At 35.8% G+C, this 15,805-nt stretch overlaps 1 protein-coding gene across 7 annotated transcripts in view; it reads right to left on the reverse strand.

Annotated features, from left to right (window-relative positions):
- Nucleotides 1-15,805, reverse strand: part of palld (palladin, cytoskeletal associated protein) — a 97,767-nt gene that overhangs the window by 61,527 nt on the left and 20,435 nt on the right. The window contains exon 1 of one of the 7 annotated variants that reach the window (XM_065257105.2): nucleotides 1,904-2,055. The exons of the other annotated variants lie outside the window; for them this stretch is intronic. The gene's annotated coding sequence lies outside the window, so the exon portion shown is untranslated. Of the gene's footprint in view, nucleotides 1-1,903; nucleotides 2,056-15,805 lie in introns of those variants that run through there. 7 annotated transcript variants of the gene reach the window in all.

Here is a 15,805-nt window from a genome sequence, read left to right on the forward strand (position 1 = left end):
TTTTAGTTTTAAAAATAATATCAACAATGTGTTAAACTGTGCTTAGATTTACTGAGATGCTGAAGGCTGCTATCAAAAGATTTTTATACTAAACAAAACATTTGGTCAGAAAGTATTCCAGGCCAAATCAGGCTCGGCTCCAGATATGAGATGAAAGGTGGGCCAAGTGATATTCCAGGTGGGCCGGTCGAATGGGGGGGGGGGTCTTTAATGCCTAAATCTCACATGTCTATAGTTTTTTTTTATCAGACAATTGTTGTGTGGTTTGTTATTGTTGTGTTTCTGTTTTCTTCATTTTTAATATTTTTTGTACATATATATATATATATATATATATATGTTATTTTTCTTAAGAATTATTCTCATGTCTGTTAATATAGTACAACATTACAGATTTTTGGCCAAAAGATTGATTGTTATGTGGGGCCATGGTGGGCCAAGCTCTGCCCCCCCACTGGAGCCGGGCCTGGGCCAAATAAACATTCACTGTTAATGTATATCAACAAGTGTTGCACTTACATTACATCTATTTTCTCTCTCCTTGGGACTTTTAAATGGAAATCTATTATTTATACTTAAATTGAAAACTATATTAAGTCTCTTGAGTTATAAGAGCAGCTTTGAGCAAAAAAAAACTCTGGTATTACTTTTGTCTGGCCATATGTTAATCTTCATGCTAAATTCCCTCTTGATTAGTAAAGTTGATAAAGGAGTCATTTTACACCCTGGTCATAGTTTAAATCACAGGTCAGAGGTTAAATGTGAGATGCCATAGAGCAAATATAGCAGAAGATAGCCAAATGGAGAATGACTAACCACATAATTAGAAATACTGATAGATACATCCACAGCAGCTGAAATATGAAGTGGTTGCAAACACACACACACGCGCGCGCGCGCACAGCCGCACACACACACACACGCGCACACACAAACACACACGCACACACAGTCTAAATGGCATTTAACATTCTGTGTTTGACGTGAATCCCATGAACTCACACTGTTATAAACAGTGTCTGAATAATACTGAAGGTATTTGTCAAGTAATGGGTCAATTTTGTAATAGTAAGCACTGAGCTACAGTACAAAACAACAAAACTACAGTATTTATATAAACCTATGAAGTGATTAGCAATTTAAACAATATTCTCACAAAAGTATGTTTTGTTTAAAACATTTTGATTAGATAAAGAAAAGAACTGGAATACTTCTTGATGAACTGCCATTTACGATTTTAGAAATGACAAAAATATTATCATCATCATCATCATCATACATCAAAGGAGAGAAATCTACCCCTTCTCACCTAATTGTAAAATTGTGATAAATTTCACATTAACATTTTAATTTCACTTCAAAGGTACAATGTTATACTGAAAAGACATGAATATGTATTCTGTAAGTGGAATATAATAGATGGAGTACTTCACTACATCTTCTAATTCAATCCAGAAACTCTCATATGCCCTCAAACTCTGTCCAGAATCAAAACATACAGACTGAAAGCACATGTTCATTGTTCAAATACTAATCCTGTGTTCTGTGCTGCTACATATTCCCCTTTCTTCCTCCACCTAAACATGTTTTAAACTGTTTAAACATTACAATGCACCCTGATCAAAGTTTAAAATTATCTAAATTATTAAATATTAACTCATGTCAGAATGTATTATTAACACATCTCAGTTAACGGTTTAGAGAAAACTAGAAAACTAGAAAAACGTTTCTCTCTAACAAATGCATGCTGTTGTTTCAATCAAATATTGAAGAATTGCAGTTTAAAGAAGTTTATTTTAAAATGTAAACGATTTTGTAAGATACAGTAGCTGATACAACTAGAGGATTAAGGATTACTGATTTATGTACAATCACTTGTATAGTTCAAGGTTCAGTAACGTACCTGAGCTCTTTGCTTGCTTTCAAAATATCCAAAAACAGTGACTAAACATGCAGACTTTAACAGCACACAGTCTCTGTGAACGCCTGTATGACTCTGACAGAAACTTCAATCACTCACACATGTACAGACTCTCTCTGCCACTCTGTATAGCACTGATTGAATTACACACCAACACACTTACAGCTTGAGAAGAGAGAGGGAGGGCAGGGCAGGCTACATGAGGAGAGAGAGAGAGAGAGAGAGAGAGAGAGAGTATAGGGGACTATAGGAGAACAAAGATTCAATGGCACACTCTTTGGCATTGGTCCAGGGAGCCCACTGTCTATTCTTCTCTCATTCATTCCCTCTTTTGCAAAACATTTCAATCGCTAATGTTGGTTTCATTCAGAATCGCTTCAAATTAACATTCCTATGTCACTTCCACCATACGTCAACCATTTCACTTCGGTATACGGCCCTGAACTGGATTCAAGATTTTTTAGAAATTGTTCCAACTTTACAAAGACAATTTTCAACACAATTTTCTAATTATTTAAGTTCAAGTATGCAACTGTAAGGGGTGAATAGAGGACATCTGTGGTTGCTCAAATTGAACTTGATTCAAATTTACGAGAAACACAGGTTATGGTGGCGGGTATCTCCCCCCTCGAAAATGTATTTCATACTACTACTAATAATAATAAACAAAAGTATCATATCCTATGTGTTCTACTTTGACCACAGTTTCGTTAATCTCATGTGCCACAAATAGTTTGTCCAAACTTGAGCCCTGAATATCTTATTTGTCTTACAGTAACAATAACACTACTATTAATTTATGTAATATTTGTCTGATCTTGAAAAGTGAATATACAAAGTCATAAGCTAAGCCTGGGGATTTGATTTGAAATGTCGGGTGGTTAATATCCTACTACAAATCATAAATCACTCAATAGTCAGGAATTATTTGAGGCCCAGTGCATTCTGGATATTATTTCTGAATTCTCCAGTCATGGTTTATTTTAAGACAATGACTCAATGACTGCACATCATACATTTGTATGCGGATATATAAGTAGTTGTTTACTTGAATTAGGTGTGTTTGATTTCAATCTTCAGCCCAGGACCGAAATAGCACCTCTGGGTTTAAATAGCCCACTTAGCACAGAGTTACCATCACCTGGTTTGAGTCAAACAAATGTTTTGCACCTGTTCCAGAATTGCATTCTGGGACAATGACAGACAATATACAGTAGTACATGCTACCTTATCTCTAAAACCAGCACAGGCATGTCATATTTGCATAATAACACAGTTGCCTCGTATACAGTACACTTAATCCTTTATTTAGGGTGAGGTTTAGACGTGTTGTGGCGTATTGAGAATAAAACACCAAAAGACTTTCAAAGTTAGATGGTTAGTTCGTTAGATTAGTTAGTTAGTAAACCTCCAACTGAGTGCTCAAAGTCTGCCAGTGTATGAACAGGTGGGACATTATTTATGGAGCTCTGGAAATGAACACGTTCTCTCTCTCACCCACACATACACAATAAACAGACACACACATATAACTGCATCCAGTCACAAACCAGCACACACAGGTTCACACTAATGCATGGGGCATCCACACCCACTTGTGTATTTAGAAAGGCTAGTACAAAGAAGTGTGTATGAATAACTATTTTGTCCACTACCAACACCCCTACGAGACTCACACCCAAACACACACTGTGCCTCATACAGACCACAACTCAACAGTGTTTATTCAGCCAATCAGGTACTCATGTTTCACAAAACATTTCATTAAGAGACAGGAGGACATTATAAATGTAGTACGTTGCTAGGGCGGTACATTTACTTTCTTATTTCTTATCAGTACACAGCACAGAAGAAGCATCTAATGTGGTATCTTTGCTTTAAAACCTGTAAAAGATTTTTTTTAATGGAGCAAACGGTAAATGTTTTGGCAACACTTTACAATAAGGTCTTATTCATTAACACTAGATGACACATGAGCTAACTAACCAACAATAAGCAATTTTAATTTTAATTTAATTTAATTTAATTTAATTTAATTTAATTTAATTTAATTTAATTTAATTTAATTTAATTTAATTTAATTTAATTTAATTTAATTTAATTTAATTTAATTTAATTTAATTTAATTTAATAATTGCTTATTGTTGGCTAACTAACCAACAATAAGCAATTTTTTATTTAATTTAATTTAATTTAATTTAATTAGTTTATTATGCATTAACCTGCCATTTTAAACTGCGTTAAAACTGTTAAGTGTTGGGGTCCATTAAAGTCCATTAAAATGAGAAAAATCCTGGAATGTTTTCCTCAAAAAATATTCTTCTCGACTGAACAAAGAAAGACATCACCATTTTGGATGCCGTCGTGGCGAGTAAATTATCTGGATTTTTTATGAAAATGGACTAATCCTTTAACAGATACAACCTTTGATTTTAAAAATGTATTATTAAATTTTTAAATAAATATTACTATTATAAATATTAATATAAACATTAATAAATATTTAGCTTCTGTTCATGTATTGTTCATTATTAGTTCATTTTTATATACTGTATTTAAAAAAATGGGACCTTTTTGAAAAGTTGTAAAGTTTTGTAAAGTTACCAAGTATTTAGCTTACACACAGAGTTCAAAGTTTAATGAAGCTCTTATGCAGCATTATATTTGCACATAATCACATATATACTTATACACATATACATATTTTGTTGCACACATGGAAATATCTGGAATAAGAAGAGAGAGAGAAAAAAATAAAACAACTGAATATTATTCAGTTTTTTTTTCTCTGTCTGGAATAATCACATATACTTATACACATATACACATATTTTGTTGCACACATGGAAATATCTGGAATAAGAAGAGACAGGGAAAAAAATAAAACAACTGAATATTATTGAGTTTTTTTTTCTCTGTCTCTTCTTATTCCAGATATTTCCACGATCATCTCAGCATCATCTCAAGATACTCTTGATTTTCTCATGGAGACCAGACAACACAAACTAATACAAACTATATTTCCCTTCCAGATACGCAAACCTTCAAGATGCCAGAAGGTATAAGTTAAACAAACAACATGTAGTCAAACAAACAATCCATTAATCTGACAAACAAACGAAAGCCGGAGTGAGGGATGAGGAGGCATGGGGACTTATGAGGACAAGAGTCTATTCACATAAGTGAATAATGGTAAAATACATTAGTATAGCATTGAGAAAAAGCAGACTGTGCTCCAAGAGATCAGCACTAAAGATCTCACAGGGTTTCGAGTGAGTATAACAAATTCTTTGTGTATGTCTAATTGTTTGTGTTATAACCGATCACATTGCAGATACATAGTGCACCTTTCATTTTTTTGACATGTATTGTTGTGTTGGAAAAAAGTTTATCCCTCATCTTGTGCTGTGTGTGGGAACTGGAGGTTAAAATATGGATCCCATTTGTTTGTAAATTAAAAGCTGAACAAAAAGATTTACTGACAAGCTTTCTTTCGCATCTGCCTAGCTATAGCACAACAGTGCACACACACATGCGCTCGCACATGTTACATTTTCCTTCTGCTGCTTTCCATTGTGAGAAAAAAATTAGTCGTACAATCATTTTATTTGGCTTTTGACACAACTAAGCCTTCCAATGAAAAGACTAAAACACACATGCAAATTCATGTATGCATGAAGGCACCCGAGGTTGTTAAATACACAGATGGGTTGTATTTAAATCCACAAAACACACACAGATACAAATCTAACAGATTTCCTCTGTCTGCTGTTAAGCAGAGCCATTCATAGAAAGAAACAAACATAGTGTACTGTAAATACACCTACACCCACACAATATCATGCCATTTCTCTTATCCTGCAGGGTGCTTGGCAGACGTTGCCTCTGCGCATCTGTTACACAACATCTATTTGAACATTCTGAATTTTCTAAAACATCGTCTAGTCCAGTGGTTCTCAAACTGGGGGGTGTGAGTTGGTGCCATGGGGGGCTTTTATGACATTTTACTGTAAGTGTTTGTAAACCACTAAAGTGATAAAAGAGATAAAAGTGTCTGCTTAAAGTACAAATGTACATATATATATATATATATCATGTATGGTGATATAAAGTATTTGCATGTCATTGTCATACTGTATCTGCAAATCATTGTTTTTGAGTAAAATCAACAGTTTAACATTCAGTTTAAGCATAATTAATTCACGAACCTAAACTCGAACTTTAAACAATAAGATGTCTGCCCCTTTCCTCTTTTGTTTAAAAACAAATATTGTGAAATAATACTTTGATTTTAAAGGGGTCATATGATGTAATTTCATGTTTCCCTTTGTCATTGGATTGTTTAAAGCTGTTTGTGCATGTAGAAGATCAGTAAAGTCCCAAAGATTAAAGTCTCAAACCCAAAGAGTTTTCTTTTTAAAACTGAAGCCTTATCCACACCTACCTGCCACATATCTACCTCACTGTGTGGGAAGACTACATAACACCGCCCAAATGTATACGCAAAGAAAGGCGGCATAACTTTTATTCTTGCTGTAGTGTTGTTGCCATCGCCATCATGTAATAGAGACCCTGTGTTTAGGGAACTGATATTCCAAATATGGTAAGGGGGCGTATAATTTCCTTCACATTCCGCCAATCTCAACACACTAGATAGCTGGCCAATCAGAGCACACCGTGCTTTGCAGAACAATGAGCTTTGTTTCAGAAAGTCGGGATATAGAGGAGGAACAATAATGTACCGTATTTGGAAACAATATTTTTCACTTTAAACCACATTGCATTACACCAAATAAACGAAATAATGGTATTTTAGAAACATGTTATGACCCCTTTAAGTAAGGCTGATGCTTATAGGCAAGAATCTAGTTATACGATACGTGTCACGATACATATGTTGCGGTACAGTGCAGAACATTGCAGTAATGTAAGCAGGGTGATATATTGGGATATTTCTTATTTTGGGAATAGAACTTGATATAATTTTAGGAAAGCTGTCACAGGGCTGCCCGATGTCCCGGGGCCAGTGTGAGAGACGCTCGGGTCAGTTTTGATGGGGCCAGTACTTTGCCCTCTGTCACTAACATATATTTTCTGCCTGTGACCCTTTGTCTGTATGTATTCTTATGCAATCTGCATATGCAAAATGTCGCAAACGTTAACTTCTCAGCAATGTCATGAGGTTTCTCCTCCCTTATTGGTTGTTGTGGACACTGCTGCGTGTTGTGTGAAATTTCTGAATTAGAGTTTACATTTTAAATTGCCAATTGTTGTAACAAATAATGAATAAAATATATACGATTACATTTGACTTTTGAATTATTATTTTAAATAGGTGACACTGAAATATTTTTGGGTGGGGCCAGTGACTAGGCCAGTATAAAAAATGATTTCAAGAACACACCACCATATGCAAACCAAGAACTTCCTGTCACTCTTGAAGTTTAAAGATAAGAAGAGTGCTATTTATTGGTCAGGATGTAAACTAAAATCAAAACAACTGCCATGAATTAGTGTGAATCTTTTTTTTTACAATTGATATTGCGTTTTTTTTTTTTGGTATTGGCAAAAAATATCTTGATACGCCTGTGTATTGATGTTTTCTTACACCCCTTTGTATTGATGTTTTCTTACACCCCGACCTTTAAGACCAATTTGGGGTAATTTTCCAGCGACATGCCCTTTAGTTAAAACAATTAGTGACATCACTGTGAAATTTAATAGCTTAATTTTAAAGTCTTATATAAGGCCCAAATCCCTCTGAAATAACAGTCAGTTTTATGAATAAGCAAAGTTGAAGTTGTATATAGTTACTTTATTATACACAAGACCATTCAAAATGACATTTTCACAATAACAAACACAATTTTTCAAGCCAAAACACATTAATCTTTATGAACACACTTGATGACCTCAGACGTTATAATCAGAAGAGGTCCAATAGAGACCCTCTTTGTCTTTAACTACATAGCCTACATTTACCCCCCGTGAGTTCTTGCACAGTGAGTGAAGCGGCTATGACAGTGAATGATTCAGTTGACCCCTGAGCAGACCATGAGCAAATCTCTCTAATGCACTGGTTTATTGGGCTGGGATTAAAGAGGGTAAGTGGTTATTTTGGAGGGGTCCGATTGCTTTCAGACAGAACTCCCTGTTGCTGTGATATCATCACCAGAACTCAGGCGCCTCATGGTCGAACCCCAGTAAACTCAAAGAGGAAAAGAAAGATGAATGTTAAAAAGATGAATAGATGAGTAGGAGAATTTTAGAGGAAAAAGAGAAAAAGGAGGAATGATGCGCATCACGGAAAGAATTTCCTCAAAGAACAAATAAAACAAGAGATATATGACGTGATAAGAGTAAGTGATAAAGGGGAATATGACCAGAAAAAATAATAAATTATGTAATATAGGGCAGGGATTTATAGAAAGTGAATAAAGTCCATGTGTGTAAGAGAGAAAGAGATTGAGAGAGATTGAAATGGCCAGATGTAAAGTTGACATATGAAGAGGTCTTTGGCATTTGGCAACAATCTGATCTCGGATTTGAACATTTTAACATAAATGGAAACCAACAAATTTCATGTTGGTTTTTCGTTCTTCAACACCTGCACTTAATATTAAACAGTTTTGCATCAGGATTGATACAGCATGGTCATATCCACTTGTGACTGGATCACCAAAATGGATATTAACACACACACACAAAAAAAGAAACGAACCCAACTCACTGGGTTGTAACTTATCATATGCTGGGCTGTTTTAACCCAATGTTGGGTCAAATATAAAAATGTTCTGGGTTATTTAATCCAACGGCTGGGTTTGTCTCTTTTTGACCCCGCTGTACTATATAATATTAATTCTGGGAGTCATTATTTCACAGAATTGCAACAAATACATGACCCTTGCTCACAAACACCTTCGTGCATCCACACATAGACACACACACATCTAAAAGCTCACGTAAAACATTTGGCCTGTTTTTTACACCATCGAATCTGAATGCAATAGTAACAATACAAAGCTAAAGTTCAACATTTAGAAACAAGAGATACAAGCCACATATTGATAGCGAGTTAAGGTTCAAAAGCTGTAAATGATTTGGCTCACAGACAAGAATTCAGTCACATTCAAACCTAACAGCCATATCAAACGTTGCATTACAGCACACCCTGTGAATTCACCCGAAATGCCCCACTGATCCTTGACATCTCCGTAACGTGTGTGTGTGTTTCTGAGCTTTATTCCACACAAAGTGTTTTCCCTTTAGAACCAGCAGGCAAATGGACGTCATTGTGCGTAATTCAACAGATTTTAGCATGCCAAAGTGACGAGTCTTTGTTAACACCCCTGTGTTTTTTACGTCGTCTTGTGTCAGCAGTCTGAGTGTGTGAAGTTAACATGTGTGTGCTGTTTAACACTGCTATGTGACTTGGTACTGTACCCTTTGGGGGCTTTTCTGTCCAATTATCATGACCCATGACCTTTTCCACTTCTTTCTCTCGTTCACACCGGCTGCTATGTGACCTTAATGCTTGGTGCACACACACATTAGAGGTCACATAGCTGAAGTTTATTGGTATGAAACCTAAGCTTGAAGAAATCTTGTTTATAGCTTTGATAACATGAATGTTAATAGCGATGTATTCAGAATGGAAACACACAGAGGCTATGCATTAATATTTATCATCCAGTTTTTGTAATTTTGACAAAAATTATCTTAGAGAAATAGTTCACACAAAAATTAAAATTCTGTCATTATTTATTCATGCTCAAGTTGTTGTTGTAAACATGTATGCATTTCTTTGTTCTGCCGAACACAAGGAAGATATTTGTAATCGAGCAGGAAGCAGGAGCACCACTGATCTCCGTGTTAGGAAAAATACTATGGAAGTCAATGGTGCTTCAAAACTGTTTGGTTGCAAACATTTAAAAATATCTTGCCTCTTTTTTAAAAAGCAAATAATAACTATATTTATATTACATTATCAGGTATTATTATTAATGTACACTCTTAGAACGAATGTGTTAAAAAACTAAATGTGTTGTCCCAGAATTCACCCATCTATGTGTAATTATTGAAAAAACACATTTTGTGTTACTTTTAACACAACATCAACACAAAATGACACATAATGTGTTAAAATTACACATAATGTGTTAAAAGCTTAACGCACAAAGATGTGTAAAAAATTAACACATCCTTTCTAAGAGTGTACATTAATACTGTATACATTTATTAAAGCTGCAATCCATAACTTTGGCCTCTCTATTAGTATCTCTTATAATAATATAAAATTACAGGTTATTTGATGTACTTACATTTGCATCCATAAAAAACATTTTCCATGAAATTCGACCTGACAGCTCAACTTATTATAAGCTTACTGTTGGGAACCAGGTTTTGAACACTCACGCGCAGTTATTATTTTCATGTCCAGCGTTACGTTGTTTAAATAGCAAAAGCATTTGCGTCCATTTGTGCGCCAATGGTCATGCTGGTCTGAAAACGAGGTGTGTTCAGGCACATTGTTGGCGCATTGCTATTTTGAGACAACTAAAATAGACTACGCCATTGACCAACTAAAACCTGGTCAAAGTCTAAAGACAAGGGCGCAATATTGTTTTTGTTATTTAAATAGCGCAAAAAGTAATATGCGCCTATAAACAAGACGACAACTCAAGTTTGCTTACTACACACATGGACAGCACACAATCATTTTTAAATATAAAAATTATAGGATTAAAAAGTAAAAAATTATTATTGAGTCTCTTTGACATAAATGAGGACCGATTACGAGACGTTAGAATGCGTAAAGAGCTGCTTCATCTGTAGCCTGGTAAGTAATTGAATGTTTTGCTTTAAACAAATGCAAATATTGCATTTATTTCGATTGTTTTTAAATGCTACCCCACAGATTAATTGCATATGATGACTTTGTACCTGTGGATATGGTGAGATGGGAACCTTTTTTAATGCTTTTCAAAGCACTCACGGCGCTGTCCAAGTGCTGAAACGTTTCGGTTCTCCACACGTTTGTAATTCTTTATCTCCTGTTTGCTACAAATAAAGTATTTTTGGAGTACAAACCTTTTCTTGCATATTTTTTAATTATTCTTTGAGATAACACTGATCATGTAGGCTATCCATACATTTACAGCAATGAAAAGCTTGCTAATTTTACTTCCATGACTGAAAGAAAACGTCTTTTAAAGAAAACCAAAGATTTCAATACAAATAAAAACAACGCAATTTTTATATCAATCTTAAACTGGTGGTCTTCTTCCTCCACTTTCGGTTTATAAATTCTGCCATCTAAATGGGAATCGACATGGCATGAGCGCAACTTGCTTTTAAAGGGGATGAGAGATGAGACTCTCATTGGTTTATTGCACGTTACACCCAAAACACACCCATTACTCATTACGAGAATAGGAAAAACCCTTTTAGACTGTGCGCTAGGCGCATAAATTTTTTTTCCAATCTTTAAATTAGAAAAAGTGGATTAGACCATGCACTTGGATTGGTAAAATAAGGCCCCTTATAGTTTATGTATTTGCTCAATAGGTGATTTTTGTTTATTTTTAATAAAAAAACATTTTAAAACCAGATTTCATATACAGGTACTTGTCCCCCAGTTTCACATAAAGGGGTGGTTTCCCTGACAGGGATTAGACTAGTCCTTGACTAAAATAAAGCGCTGTCAAAACTGAAAACAACTTGCACTGACATCTTAAAATACATCAGTGCCCTTTGTTTTGTCTCAAAAATTAGGTTTTTCACAGCGAGAACAAAAATGAAACAAGACAGTGTTAAGTAAAGTTGAATTGTACAGCTGTCTTTGGATATTGGTCTTTCTAAATATGTCAGTATTACAATGACTGTCCATATGGACTGTCCTATATCATCGTTATCATCCCCTAGTCCCCTTTTTGTGTTAAGCAGTATCGTGTCCGCAAGACTCCAGTATTAACATATCAGTTGTGCTCACAGCTTGCTGACTGCTCTTTATCAGCATACAGAGGATTAGTTCTTACAATCAACAGGAAATTGTCAAATAAGGGGAAGGAAAAAGTAGAAATAAACTTAATGGTTAGTTATATGCACTGCAAAAATAGACTGTTTTAGTTTCTTAAAGCTGCTGTGTGTTGATTTTAGAGGCATCAAACCAACGGCTCAGTTCCCTCCCTTTCGAAACACATGGAGAAGCAATGTTAGCCTCCACAGGACAAACATATTGTCATCTGATATAACATACTGTACTGACAAAACACTATGTAGAGAAGTTTTTCCATTTAGGGCTACAATAGAACCCACAGTGTATGTCGATAAAATGGCTCATAAGGTAATAAAAACATAACAGTTCATTATGTAAGGTATTTATACATAACTGAAATGTTGTGTATATTATATCACATTTCTGCCAATAGATCCTCTTAAAATTCACACATTGCACCTTTGAAGACAATATTATGGGAATGAAATGGCCAGGTGGACTGACCATCCCTCCCACAAAGTCGGACTGGATAGACATTGATGTGTCCCCTATTCCCTCCATTAGTTTACTACCGGTAATATAGCTTGCCGCTGAGTTTTTTGATATGTTTATTTTTGCTTATCTCTGAAAAATTAAGCCAATAAATAAACCAAATAAATAAAATGATTATACATTTTAATTTTGATTTTGGCATGAACCGCATGTTTTGGTCACCTCAAAGGTGTCACAATAAAAGCATCTTGAGTTCTTAAATGAAAGCCTTTAATGAATGAATTCAAGTACACTTCATTTCGTTTTTGCTTTTACTTTCTTTAAAATCTCAAAACTTGGGTTGTAGTTGTTGATCAATGGTAATGCATGACTTGAGACCAAGTACAGGTACAGCAGAAATATCATAAATACGTCATATGGTTCATGCAACTTGACAAGTGTGAAGTTATGATGGGCTGGTATTCAGGTCAGCATTTCTATTATGATTATGTGATAATCAAAGCACTTGATCCTGACTGATACATGTGGAGGTGTTCCTGTAGCTCAGATAGAAGAGCATTGCATTAAGAGCACAAAAAGTCATGGGTTCGAACTTCGAACCCCAGGGAACTAATACTAATATACTACTAAGGGATCAAATTCTAATTAAATGTCATGCACTGTAAATTACTTTGGATAAAAGCATCCGTCAAATGCATAATTGTAAAAATGTAATTTACATGTTTGAGTAATATACATTATATAAATGACTGGATTGCGCATAGAACGCTTAAAGTAACAGCGTGAGGTGAAGTCAGCGCAGAGTTCGAGCGGCCATCTTGGTAATCCCAACAGGGCGGGGGCGTCACTAGTCCCTTTCACACATACAGTCTTTACTGGTAATTTACTGGTAAATTGCAGTTAAAATGTCATGTGTGAACAGAACCTTTCCGGTAAATCGGTGCTCCCAATTTACCAGTAAGACAGGTTGTAAGATTACCAGTAATTTACTGGTAAGCGCTATGTGTGAACGAAAAATATAGGATTACCGGCATTTAGAACAGACGACGTCAGACCGTGCTGACAGATCGGGCCAATCAGAACGTTTTTAAACAGATGACGCGTTTACCACCGCACTGTTTACGTTCGTTTCCACACCCATGCTGCTTAAAAGTCGAGCACATAGACTGTAAAAAAAGATGGACTATGCGACATTGCCTCCCACCATTGTAATAAATTGAAGCCAAAAATGTTCGACCACGGTCGCCGCCATGTTACGTAAAAACTTCAGTTTGGAGCCAAGGCATGCGCAGAAGGAATCGTCCGTGGAGCCAGAGGCGGAGCCGCAGTATCAAATATCCGCCCAAACGCCCGCGCGACCAATTCAACCATGCCAATCATAACGTCACGCCCTGTTTCTATTGCATCAAATTACATGCTAAAATGAATTTTACCACAATAATGAAGACTTGAACATAGCAGCGTGATAAAAACTACTTGAAAGGACCAAAACCATCTATCGGAAACTTTTATTGGAAGTGTAAATATTTTTTTTATTTAGAGCAGAGTCCCATTCGTTTGAATGGAGAGGGCGGGGTTTATGACTTGTACTGCAGCCAGCCACCAGGGGGCGATCAAAGAGCCAGAGGCTTCATTTTTCAAGGCTTATGAGGCACACCCGGTCGAGCACAACTGAAGTTAACATCCACATTTCTTCAAAGTTGTTTAAAACAGCTTACCATATAATTGCCAAATTGCCGACGTCCTTAGCACACCCTCTGTGAAGCCTAATGTGCAAACACAGGTTCCGTTTGACGCCGCCTAACGCAATGTTGTTTGGTCACGAGCAATTTCGCGACCGTTTGCCACAGATGTGAAAACAACAAAATACGGACTGACGATATTAAGTCATAACCCGCCATTGTGTACAAATATGACACGGAGCTCGCGGCCGCGCACCACAGGTAACTTCCGCTTTCACTTCGAGTTTACCGGTATTTTGATACTTACGTGTGAATGATGTCTTACTGGTATAAAGACGGAACGTCACTGCATGTGTGAACAGCACATTTTTGAATTTACTGGTAAATTCATTCTGGTGAATTTATGGTAATTTACTAGAATTACTGTGTGAAAGAGGACTTACATTCAAAATCATGATCAAAATTCACCCGGTTTACAGTGTATCAGTCACACAAAATTATTTTTAAGGATATGTGTACGTAAATTAATTGTTAATTCTGGTGTTATCTGCAATGTTTATGTTTTAATCCGGCAGGATAAGGGATTTATAAAAAACTGTTAAGGTGAATGTGTCTTCTGCATTCTGACAAAAACCCAATATAAATAAAGTTTTTTGACATTAAGCGGCACGGTCAGCGTTAATTCTCTGAATAAGTTTAGGTAACTTGTAAAGACAACATAATTACAAAACCAGCAAATTATTGCATGCACATACGGTACAAAGCATGATTATTTATTTAGATTTCAGAATGAGCACGTTTGTCATTAATACTAAATATGCTGTGGTCTGTCTACTAATCTGATACTGTAATAAAGATAAATGTATAATAAGTGATTAAAAAGCAAAATGTACAACGTTCAGTAAATATTTATGTACATGCTTAGGACGTTTGCGTTTTAATAATGTACATGGAGACTTCAGATATAAAAATGAAGACTTGTAAAGTGATGTTTTATCATTAAAATCTGATAACGTCCATTGATTTAATAGAATGTTTGAGCATACCAACATGGCGGCGCGGTGGCTTAACAATTGTGACGTCACGCACAATCCAGTCATTTATATAGATCAGTGGTTATATACTGTACACAAATGCACATGACATAGATGCTGGGTCGGTACCAAAGGGGTTTGACAATGGATTGATCTCATCACACAAACACCTGAAACGCCCACAGTTTACAACATGACATCATAATTACAAGCTACTGTTAACCAAACATGAACAGGTACGAAAACCAACAGAGATGTTTTCCCACAGTGCACACAAACAGTAACGGTGGTGATGCTTTAAAGTGAAATAATCGCTCTTAATTGTCAGACTCAATCTCCATGACCTCACCGTATTTAATATCGACAAGTGCGTGTTAGAATATGCGCATGTTTTTCAGGTTAACCTCAATGTTTGTGCAATGTAACACGGTGACAGTTGTGTTTCTCGTGGTTGCCAACCAAAATGTTTCTAGCCTCACTGTTTGACCTCCTCTCCAAGCTGAATTCTGCCATACGTATACACACTTCTCCATCTCTTCCTTTGTGCTTTTTCGCCCCTCTTAAATTCCAGTTCTGGTTGGAAAATGCACTATTTGCATGACAAGTCCTCTTGTGGTTCACAACAAGAATGTTGGTACAGGGAAAAAACATCCTCGTTCAGTCTTGCGCTGCATGGTCT

Source organism: Paramisgurnus dabryanus, chromosome 12 (assembly GCF_030506205.2).
Source record: "Paramisgurnus dabryanus chromosome 12, PD_genome_1.1, whole genome shotgun sequence".
NCBI lineage: Eukaryota > Metazoa > Chordata > Actinopteri > Cypriniformes > Cobitidae > Paramisgurnus > Paramisgurnus dabryanus.